This window comes from Nilaparvata lugens, chromosome X (assembly GCF_014356525.2).
Source record: "Nilaparvata lugens isolate BPH chromosome X, ASM1435652v1, whole genome shotgun sequence".
NCBI lineage: Eukaryota > Metazoa > Arthropoda > Insecta > Hemiptera > Delphacidae > Nilaparvata > Nilaparvata lugens.
Genome location: NC_052518.1, coordinates 64023025 through 64035903, shown reverse-complemented (window position 1 = coordinate 64035903; position 12879 = coordinate 64023025). Strand labels below are relative to the sequence as shown.

Here is a 12879-nt window from a genome sequence, read left to right as displayed (position 1 = left end):
GCCACCCTGGTGAGAAAGACCATCATGATGCTGCAAATGTACATACTAGCCACCCTGGCGATTATGACCCTCATAATGCTGCAATTGTACATACTAGCCACCCTGGCAAGAAAGACCATCATGATGCTGCAAATGTACATACTAGCCACCCTGGCAAGAAAGACCATCATGATGCTGCAATTGTACATACTAGCCACCCTGGTGAGTATGACCCTCATAATGCTGCAAATGTACATACTAGCAACCTTTGTAAGAAAGACCATCATGATGCTGCAAATGTACATACTAGCCACCCTGGCAAGTATGACCCTCATAATGCTGCAATTGTACATACTAGCCACCCTGATGAGTATGACTCTCATAATGTTGCAAATGTACATACTAGCTAAGAATAGTGTATAGTAGGTTGCCTTGATCTTATAAGACGCGTGGAGAATGCAGCTGGCTATGGTGTGACATGCTGCGACCTCTCGGCCCGTCTTAACATGTATTTAAACGTAAAAATACCCAACTTTGAGCCCTTATAGAAAATTAACCATCAACACTACATAGAAGTGAATGACATCAGAATGCTCATCATTTTATCGTCTTTGAAACAATATCGAAACCAATTTACAGTAAAAATCCTATAAATGTTACTGGCGAGTCTAAAACAAATAGTTTTAGCACACGATTTGATTTAATAATACCATTTAAAATACGTTTTTGTTCATCTCTTAGTTTTTTCTGCATCGTTTAAGTTCTTTCTCCTATGCAGATTCTATTCTCATTTAGAAATTTCATCCTTATGGAGGTCTGTGGAAAGAACTAACAGCTTCTTTAGGAATTTCAGGATATTAACGTGATTTTATCAGCAACTTCTGAAACAATGCGAACCCATCAACGGTTGCCTAGCATTATCACAAAAATAAACAGTCTAGATAAGCCCTAAGAATGTATGAACATCATTTAAACATTATAAAGATTTTTATTTATCCTAATTATGAACAAAAAATAGATAATCACGACTTTCAATTACTTTAATGCTGTTATTTTATCAAGAAATAAAGCGCATTACACTACCGTACTGTGAGGTAGTTGAAACATTTCATGAATAATTAATTAATGTTATGTTATTCAAAGTTATTATTAGTTGAAGTATTTAAATTATAATTAAGATCTATTCTTGCTTTACACAAGTGTACTGCATTGAAACAAAAAATAACGTTCTACCGTGAATAATATGATATTTCCTTTGTAAATTTGTGTCCCTTGAAAATAATCAATAAAATATACTAATAATTGCCAATAATAATAATAATAATAATACTGCACTGAGCAGAAACAAAAACACAATACAAGAGCTAGATGTTGGCACTACGCTTTCTAGTAGACAACTGGAATAATTATTAGTAACCAGACAGTTCAACGTTCTAAAAATAACCATGGTGAACATTTACATGAATTCGCTAAATTGGTTCTAGGTATTTGTCAATAAATAAAGTCTTAAACAAATAGTCATAAATACATATGTTTACAACTAGCATTCCGGGGACGATACTATCAGCTTTCTACTTCGTCCCCTGCCTGGCCTTCCCACTTCCTTTTATCTGATGTTATATTAGGCCTACACTGTGGCCGCAGTACGCAGCAGTCCTAGGTGTGTCCTTATGATTCTCTCATACATTAAGCTGCAAGCGTTCGATCCAGTTGCATTGGGGCAATGACGAATCTGCATGAGAAGCCTGCAAAGTTGGAGTTCAAGTTTGATTATCAAATTAAATACAGGAAAGCATCAGGTAAAACGGATGTTGATGATTTTTTATCAACTTTCCCAACTGATCAAGCACTTGGTGAATCTCCCAAGTCGTTTTCAAATCAATCAGCTAGACTCATTACAGGTAGACAGTCAGATGGTAGCTAGAAAGACAAAAGAAGTCAAATTCTTACAATCAGTATTACATGCGCTACAGTCAGGAGAATCTGTTGAGAAATTGAATTTCCATGACAACGAACTGACACTACAAGATGGATGTATATTCAAGTTTATACCACAAACCCTTCAACGCATTTTACTCAAAGAACTACATGTTGGTCACTTGGGCATGGATAAGATGAAAGCTTTGGCAAAAAGTGATTGTACATTGAAGAACATAGACAATGACATTGAAAATCTGTTAAGGACTTGTAAGCAATGTTGTTTAAAACATAACCAACCTACAAAGGAGCCAAATCACCCATGGCTGGCTCCTTAAGAACTATGGGAAAGGATACATATTAACTTTGCAGAACTAACACAAGGATAGTACTATTTCATCATAGTGAATTCATTTTCCAAATGGATTGAAGTAATTCCCACTAGAAATAAGTCCTCAGAATGATGTGTTAAGGAACTATAAAAACTATTTGCCACTTTTGGTCTACCTTTGGTCTTAGTCTTAGACAATCGAAGATACATCAAGCACGTTCAAGAATTTCGTATCTGCAAATGGAGTGACACAGAAGACAACGGCACCTTACCACCCTTTTCCGATATGCAAGCTGAAAGATAATTATGTCCAGACCGTGAAAAATTATTGAAGGCAATGGAAGATGAGGAAGGAAAAATTCTATCAATCATCTATTCTAATAAATAATTCAATAAATTTCAATTTTTAAATCAATTGATCTATTTCAAGAGTATTCTATAACATGTATAATATAATATATAATTGGAAATAGCTCTAATATATTAGCCCTTTGCGCTCGTTAATTTTAACATGAATGTGACCCAACAGCTCTCCTGTTCAGTCACACTGGACAGCACCATTTTTCCAATCCACTCGTAATTTACTGCATTACAATCAACACCTCAACTCTCCTGTGCAGCACGGCTGGACAAAACTAGAATTCTTATGCGCTCTCATGTCCAGTAGTGCTGGACAACTGCGTAGTTGGATATTTTGCTCTGTATTATATTCTCTATCGTCTCTAATTATTGTCTGTAAAGAGCTGCAGTCTGTCGGAGAGATATGAAACTATTATAAGTAAGCATTGTGGGTATAATGCGTTGATTCCTCACTGTCTAGTAATAATTCAATCAATTCATTTCATTCACGTATCATACAATTTTAACAACACAATTACAATTATAAAATGAATATTAGAACCCACATAGACTATTACGTCCGTGTGTGGGAGCAGTTCTTAAGATTAGCTGTGTTACAATAAAAAATATTGGACTAGCCTATAAGTATAAGATACTTACGGTAAATGAAATAAAAATAGATTATATTTAATACATTTTTAGGATTAATTATATAAAAAATCAATTCAAATTTGAGAAGGAAGAAAAGATAGATCCATTGGAAGAAAATTAGGCAATCGGCTTGTAATAATACATATTTTTAACTTATAATTTATTAATTATTGTTATTTTCATCACACCAGAACAGCCGGAATCGCTTTTTGCAAAATGTATTTGGTAAGAGAAACAAATTAAAATTTGAATTTCAAACATAAGTTGATTTGATTAAATTCTCTGCATCCTGCCATCCAACATGCATTAACCATTCAGAAATTCTGCGCTTTAACACTAGGCTACAGTGACTCGGCCCGCCCCAGCCTCAACTATTTCTGGAGGAAGGTTTCTATACAGCCATTGCGAAATGTAAAATGAATTGTGCCTTTGCAAACTGATACTAATCGTAGGATCAAATAAACGTGACATTGTTTGGTTTCTGGTTAGATAACTGTGTTGAATCTCTCTGAAAAAGTGTCCTTATTATAATAGATATTGTTAACCTAGAAGCTGGGTGAGTTCGAGTGATGGTTTGTTTTTATAGGTTTTTTTTTTCAATTTCTGACTCCAATTTTCGTTATGGCTGACCAAGAATTAAATCCTCAAGAAATAAGGAGTGCCTTGGAAGAAGAAACATTAGAGTTTGAATTATCGGACAGTGATAGTGATGAAGAATATATTACTGAATACAGTGACAGTAGCTCTATGATAATAATGTATTAATTTTGAAATTATTAAAAAATACAAAAAGAAAGAAATATGTGACTTGACTGTTATTGAAAAAAGTATTACAGAATGAAATGAGGCCTCCAAAATTCAAATACTATCTTTTCAGCTATGGGAGGAACTTGTTTGCAAAATTAAATCCGAGCTGTAGAGACATTATGGATGAATCTTATGATGAGTGGGGGATGGATACAGCCTTGTCTAGCAGAACTGGACAGGAGAGCTGAGCGGAAGTGCAGACACTAAACAAATTCGAGCTTACAAGTGGAAACCAATTAATTATTCAATCAATCAATGTTTTACAATTTCAATATTAATCATTGATTAATTAAATTTTTATATTTATTCTGTAATAAATTACAAGGATAATCTTCATTGAAGTTGAAATTTCCCAGCAAAAAGAAAATGACTGTTGATGGAAACAAACCCCAACCATATCAATCTTTCGTTTACCTGTCCAGTAAGCTCCCAACGAAGCCACTGAGAACTCTCTGATTATAGATTGCGTGATGGGGGTTTAATCTTATGTAGGCATTGAATTGATTCTTATCTAACCACAGTCAGTGTTGCCAACTATCGTACGTACTCCTGTCCTAATTTCTCTCAGGTCTGAATAATTATCATTCTGCTTTACTCTGAATGTTCTATTTGCAATGTAAAAAGAAAGCAACTCCACATATATTTTGGTAGAAATTTATTGAATAAGTAGTTTTCTCTTGCCAAACTTTATCGAAGGCCTGGGCTACATGAAAAAGAATAGCAGAACAAATGTTTTTCTTTTCCAATGAAGAGACTACTCTGTGAACTTGCTCGATTGTGGAGTGTTTCCTTCTGCATCCAAACTGATGTGCTGGTATAAGGTATACTCTCTCGATACTTAAATAGTCTGCATTTTCCATAGATCCAATCATCTCTCCGTTCGCAAGTCCATTGGGCAGGAAAGTTATAGCTAGATATTCCGTGAAATCCTCCACTTTTTCACTGTCTTTTTCAATGAATATGTAATGGAATCTGTGATAATGGAAATATGTAATGTTGATATTTTCAATTTTTTAGCAGTCTTCCAGAGTGCATAGTTTTTGATCTTTCTTCTTATAAGTAAGCTTCCTTGTATTATGCCGCTATGATGCTTTTTAAATTAGAGTGATGAACGTTACAGCTTATTCTTCTAACTAGTGTTTGGTCCTTGGTAATTGAACATTCAGCAATATTTTAAACACTAATTGTGAGCTCTATAGCAGAATAATCTGAGCTTGAGTCTGAATCTTCCTCAATGTGGATGAAATAATTAGATAAGCTTATTCTCTCCTCAATAAGGAGAAGTCAAGAGAATCTGGAATTCTATTTGTGTCTGTAGGCCAATAAGTAGAACTCCTCAATGAATGGTAGGAGCATCCTAGTTCTATATAAAAGAAAAATGGTAATGATTCATTCACTCACTCATTCATTCATAATCAACAGAACTAAAAATCTACTGGAACAAATACGTTCAAAGTTGGCCTTCTAGAGGGGCACTAAGAACGGATTTGAAAAAATGTCCAAAGATATGCCCAAAATTTGCGTTTTTCAGCATTTCTGCGTTTCTCAGCTTTTTCACGAACTAATTTACGAACATATGTTCAAACTTGGTACACAAGTTGAGCTGAGGTATAAAAATGTTGTATTGGAAGTTGGATTTCGCCTAAAGTTCAGAGGCCCAATTTCCGCCCAAGATCAGTGGTTATTGAGCGTTTTTGCTGCGTTCTATTGGCCTTCTCAAGATCTTATTGACAGATCATGTTCAGATTTGGAGCAGAAGTTCTGCAAGAGTCTAGAATGGTGTCTTAAGAGAACTTCAAAATTAGGTCCAATATAGCGTTACAGCGTTTTCCAAGCGATCCCCAGGGTTTTCTATAGGGTCTCTTTTCTCAAGTTTCACGAAGAGTTCTCAAATAATTTTTCTACATTTCTAAAGCAAATTCATACTTGATAGGGTAAGATATGGATGTTTGTTGAGTTCTCCATAACATTCCTGTTTCAAATTTCAAAGAACTATTGGACGACTTTTGTTTGGGTAATATGTTACGGTTTATTGCTTTTTATTAGTTAAAATTGTTTTGTTCTTCAATTATATTTTATCATTCTCATATATAACACTGTACAGTATATAGAATTGTAAAGGACTCGTTCCTCGCACACAGGCTATGCCCATGTGAGGAACCTTCTTCAAGTTTTTTAAATGTATATTGTATATTATTTGTTCTTTCTAAGAAGAAGAATAAATATTATTTCAATTTCAATTCAAAGAAAAGTGGTGATTTAATCGAGGCTGAAAGTCCCTTTTGACTTTTTCACGGAAGAGAGAAAGCTCAAATTAAAAATGCAGGCACGCTTAGGTAATCTGCTGATCCTATTTCTTGATGCCGGGATCCAGCCGGGGGCTCCGACCCCTGGCTAGACGGATAAGGCGAGCCTGCCGGCTAGTCATTTATACAGAGTGATTCATAATTATGGTAAAATAATTTAATACGTGATAGTAGAGGTAAAAATAAGATAAAAAGTTCTCATAAACATATATCCATAAACGCTTCATTAGCGAGCTATACAGAGTGAAAGATTTCGCCTGGAATTCAGTTCCTCTGGTGAAATACACCGATGCTGAATTGTTTGGGGACTAGTTTTTGAAAAACTTATGCTGGATTCATATGGAAAAATTGAATAAAACTAGTCTGGAATCTGTACTGTGAGTAGTTTTTGAGAAAAAAGTTGAAATATGCAAAAAATCTAAGTAGAAAAACACAGACTTCTACGTTTGATGTCCAATAACTTTCTTTAATGACCAGTAAACAAATAATTTTTCGCAATAAAAATTGTAGAGAATTTAATTCTGGAAAAAATGATGTAAGCTGTGTAAACTAAATTTGAATAAAAGTTGGATAAAATGTATTCTTATGTAGTACATTACACCACAAAATTTGCTGTTTTATGAGGAGAGAACTAATAACTCATAGGTTGTAGCTGATTGCAATAATATAACATTGATTTTAAGAACTGCTGTTCCAAAACAGCTGATTTATTTTGTTTTAAATTAAAAAAATATTTAAAAGAAATTATCAGCTGAAAATTATTTTCAGAAATATTTTAGCTCACTGTTGAACAAAAAAAAAACAAACTGTAAGTTAGGACTACTGTAGCCGCGCTGTGTTTTTTGTTTAACCTATTAACCAGTTATTTGTAACCATTTCACTTTGCTTTTAAGTTGAGTATTAACTTTCTAAAAAATGGCAGGTAATTTTAGACATTATTCATACTCCGAATTAGCTGACATGCATTTAATGTATGGAATAGGACACTACTGTAATAGTACTGAAGCAAGACGTTTGTATCAAGAGAACTTTCCTAACCGAGTATGTCCAAGTTCAAGGTTTTTTCCACTATTCATCAACGTCTGTCTGAGACAGATTCTTTGATATCCAAAGAGCACATTTATGCAGGCAGACCCCGATCTACTAAGACTGTTGAGTTAGAAGAACAAGTTCTTAATGAAATTTATGAACATCCCGAGAAGAACACAAGAGAATTGTCAGTGCAGTTTAATGTCAATCAATCTATTATTTGGAGGATACTAAGAGCAACAATTACATCCATACCACCTCCAGAAAGTTCATACTCTATTGCCACGAGACTGTATTCCCCATGCTGGTATTTGCCGATGGTTTTTAGTAAAACTTGTTTACCCAAACTTTTTAACAACCGTTTTATTTACCGACGAGGCACACTTTACAAGAACAGCTATCGTTAACGTCCACAACTAACATATATGGGCAGCTGAGAATCCTCATGCCATCAATCCCAATCTTCCACAACATCAGTTTTCAGTAAACATTTGGGTAGGAATCATAGGAGATCATCTACTTCTGTTCGAGCTTCCTCCCAGGCATCATGGCATAATCTACTAGTCTTTTGGTATAAGTTTAATGTCATTTAGATATGCTACTTTCATATAAAAAAAAACTTTTCATAAAAAAACCGAATATTTTATTTGCAATCAGCTACAACTTATGAGTTATTAGTTCTCTCCTCATAAAACAGCAAATTTTTGTGTTGTAATGTACTACATAAGAATACATTTTATCCAACTTTTATTCAAATTTAGTTTACACAGCTTACATCATTCTTTTCAGAACTAAATTCTCTACAATTTTTATTTAGAAAATTTATTTGTTAACTGGTCATTAAAGAAAGTTATTGGGCATCAAATGTAGAAGTCTGTGTTTTTCTACTTGAATTTTTTGCATATTTCAACTTTTTTCTCAAAAACTACTCATACTACAGCTTCCAGACTAGTTTTATTCAGTCTTTCAGATATTTTTCCATATGAATCCAGCATAAGTTTTTCAAAAACTAGTCCCCAAACAATTCAGCATCGGTGTATTTCACCAGAGGAAGCAGAATAAAGGGTTTATGGATATATGTTTATAAGAATTTTTTTTCTTATTTTTACCTCTACTATCACCTATTAAATTATTCTACCATAATTATGAATCATCCTGTATAATCTCTTAATTATTTTGCTTTCGTGGATGATAATCATGAATTGCAATATATATATATATATATATATATATATATATTATATATATATATATATATATATATATATATATATATATATATATATTCTAAGCTCATTTCCCATTTCCCATTGCCATTTAAATCTACACCCAACATGAATCTATCACTCATATGCTCTAATATAGCATTGATAATGCATCTTATGTATCTAATAATGTATTTTTCAAATTATATCTAGGTGGACTGTAGATTACTCCAACCTTGAGTTTTTGTGGAGTGTTTTAATTCCTATTACAGTAATCTGAGTTTCCATTAACTGTAAATTGAATTCATCGTGATCATGAATGTTGTTTTTGATTCTTATTGCACTGTCCTCATTGGCTTTATTGTCTGGGTGAATAGTTTTAAACATTCTATAGCCTTTTCATATTAAACAATGAATCAGTAGTTGAATGAGTTTCAGACACAAAGCTTATATCTTTCTAATTTGTCTCTAAAATATGATTAATAATATTAAAGTTCTCTATTTTTAATGCCCTTAGCATCTTACCATTTTTAGTTCTCTCGGCTTCATCGACTTATTTGAGGTTTTTCTTTTAGTACAGATAAAGTAGTTTCCAAGGTATCAAGCTGTTTTGAGCAACAGTCCAGCTTTATCACTATCTCTTTCAACATTGAAGTAATGTTTGATCCATCCATACTATTTGGCCTGGTTCTTTGGGTCTGATCATCACAGCTATTCGTTTTTGTGACTTGAGCATTTATGACAAGTTGTTAACACTTTTCTTACCTGTGTTTACTTCAGTTTGCAAATGTTGGATGTTATTCTTATCGAGATTGATCCCTCTATATGTAGTTTTCTGGCCACTAGACAACCCCGATAGTTTGCAGGGTAGGCTTTACCACAATAAATAAAGCATATGATTATGATATACCTATAATTATTGTGTGAATTATGTACGGTAATAGTGTGAATATTGAGAGGGTATTATCATAGTATTTTTTCTTGTTTTTTCTCAGGTTATTGAACTGATTAGAATTGAGAGATTGAAATGAAATGAACTTTGATAATTACTGTGAACTATTTCTAGTATGGAAATTAGTCATGTATCGATTGAATTGCTAACTTGCTGCTTAATTGCGAAATAAGAGCAATTTTTCAAGTATCAGTTTCAATTTCATGTCGAAAAAGCTACTATATTTGGAATTGTACGAACATTGACCTTTTTGGAGCTTTGTTTGTTCACTAAAAGTTAGGCCCAACGCTCGTGTAGGGGGAATGATTTTTAGAGGAATAGCGGAGTGGGTCTGCTGAATGGGTCTGCTTCCCATACATAGAAGCAAATAGTCGGTTCTAATACAGTTAAGTTTGATATTTTTAAAAATTCATATGAAAATTATTAGTGAACTTGGTGGTGAAATTATAAGTATCATTATTAAAAACAATATAAAAACTTGTAGTACCCTTTTAAAAGGGTTAAGTTTTTATATTGTTTTTATTAATTTGAATAAAGTAGCCCATGTAAGTGAAGTGATTTTATAAGTAGCATATATGAGAAATTAGTTTGAAGTTTTGGTAGAAAGTCTGTTTGAATTAAAATATTTATAATATATCCAAAAGAAGTTGAATATATTTCCTGGAAGAAAAGAAGCAACTTTCTTCCGTTCGCAATGATGGCAGCGGTGGTATAGACTGCAACAATGTCTGTTAAACCATTTGGTTTTTTTTTTCAATTTTACAGATAAAATTTCTATTTTGGATGATTAACTGAATACCTCCGGCTACAGAATGATGTCATCAGGTGAGAGGTAAAAGCCCTCTACTAATTACAATTATTATTTATTATAACATTATCATAGATATAAACCAGCCGGCCGGTTGGTCTAGTGGTAAGGATCCTTACAAACTTCGGTCTGCTAGCACCGCCTGGTACGTGTGTTCAAATCCCTGCGATGGCATGGGCGTTTGATCATCTCCTTAATATTTACTATCACTCACGCACAAGGAAAACGCTCATGTGAACATCTTACGTAATAAAAATGTATGTACAATAAATGAATAATGGATAAGGGATAAATTTATATATAAATTTACCATAATACCTGAATTTATTGTTGACTGCATTGACTGGACTATTGGTGATCCTCACAAAAAGCATTACCAGACAAGCAAAACGATCAAAGAGTGGAAAAAAATATTGGGTACTTCACAAATATTGGTTGAAATTATGGCTCCGTGGACTTGAGTACACTGGACTATCGTACAAATCAAATTGGGTAGGTGAACTTTCGTACACGTACACTATTGTTATGTTGCTATTTTATTCCTATACCTGTTACCTCTATCTGTAACATGCTATAGAAAACCTTAATGATGAAAATTATTGTTTTCAATGGAAATAGGAAGCTTCATTTTGTGTAGTGAACGACGGACAATTCTCTAAGAATAACCTTCGAATATCACCACTTGTCTCAAAGCGGTCTTTCATTTTTATCCGCTATGAAACTCAAAATTATGCTTTCCAATTAATTTTTTCGAAAACCAAACGCATCCATCATCCCTATTTTTCACTCCATTTGGGACTATTCCTATGAACATTCAACTGGACGATATAAGAAATTTGCGATTCTTTGTAATGTTATTAGACTAACTTGATACTCAGTTTCAGTTACAATCTTACAGCACAAACATTATCAGTTCAATTTTAAGACCAGAATCAATTGGAGATAAGAGATAAATCCTTGAAAACGTTGATAATTTTTAAATAAACAGTTTACATAGTTATCACATGTTTTCAAAGTCCAAGCGTTTTTCAAGGCCCTGAGCCCTATTTTCAGCGTACCTTGATACTCAACTGACATTCAAAACAAGTAAATACTTTAGTAAGAGTGAAATGCTTTACTATTTATTGGATTATTGATCGAAGGTTCAAGTTAGGATGAAGACTTCATAACAAATATTTGTAGATATTCTAACACTGTCAACAAAACAAACATTGATTAACTTTGAAAAATATTTCTAAAATACACTATTTAAAGCAAATTACTATGAAATTGCTAAGTATTTGTGAGAGTTGAAGCGAATTAGCGGAAAAAAATGTTGTGGTGAAACCACTCAAAAAATGTAATCATTTTTGGAATTTTTCCACTTTTAATCTGAATCTTAACAGAATCACCAAAGTGAATTTCTCAAGAGAATTTCGCAAATACCGCACTTTGTAAAATAAGCTATGTCATTGAATATAAAAGTATATTCTCAGTCACACAACAGTTAAAAATGACAATAAATCGAACCAAAACTTTGAACAAGTTCCAAAATTCAATCTTCAACATGTATCGATAAATTTTTTATCATCTAATAAAGATGACTTCAGTAAAAAATCGAACATAGTATTCGGCAAAGTGTAAATCATGGATAATTATAGACTATACACTGCTATTCTGTTTGATGACCAATATTTTGAGATGTAGCCTACGTCTATGTGGAAAATATCGAAACAACCGTATATGCATTCTAGAAAGATAATTGTAAAATCTGAATAAGTAAAAGCTCAATTAGATCAATAATTTTATATTAATACCGTTCTTTATCCATAGAATCGTACCAGAGTCAATGTTGTGAACCCAAATAATAATTTATTTTAAACTCAGAGTACTAGAGATTGATAACGGTGTAAAGAGGAAAAGTCATTTTTTTCAAATAATCGGCTGAAGGAAGGTCGGTTGATGCAACATACGAGATACGGGAAATGATAAAAAACAATCTAAATATTACTAGCACATTGAGGCATTTTCAAGTAAATTATGAATAACAACAGCAACTGAGTAGAATGCTCAAATTCATCAGTCAGCACTCACGGCTTATTTTATCACATAGCTTCGTCGTTTACTATATAGCATGATGATTCAAACCTGAGTAGAAAGAGAGCAAAGCCAGCACTGCACATTAGGAGGGTCAAATAAAACTTGGAATCACAAGAGATACTAAGGTCTTTAAGTCAGTATAGTCACTATTTTTTTAGTAGATTATCATCTTAAAAAAATGTTTCAGTATATTATCCAGAATCATAATGTGCTGAATGTCTGCCGACAATGTCCTCTGTGACTGTCGACAACTTCAATCTCCAATAAAAAGTGAACCTTAAAATTTTCAATGGATACAGTAAAATCTTTACACATTTATCGTCATACTTCAAGGAGAATTGATTTGAAGTTTGATAAAATTATGTTCACTTGCTATTGTTGATGATATGTTGAATGTTTATACGTTTCAAAGTAATACCAAACGCCAGGAAAAAATTAAATATTGAATTCAATGCGATATGAATTTGAATTAATTT

General features: G+C 33.1%; 1 protein-coding gene across 1 annotated transcript in view; it reads right to left on the bottom strand.

The window, feature by feature from the left end:
• LOC111058729 (segmentation protein even-skipped) overlaps positions 1–12879 on the bottom strand; it is a 67276-nt gene that overhangs the window by 53543 nt on the left and 854 nt on the right. The gene's annotated exons all lie outside the window — the stretch shown is intronic.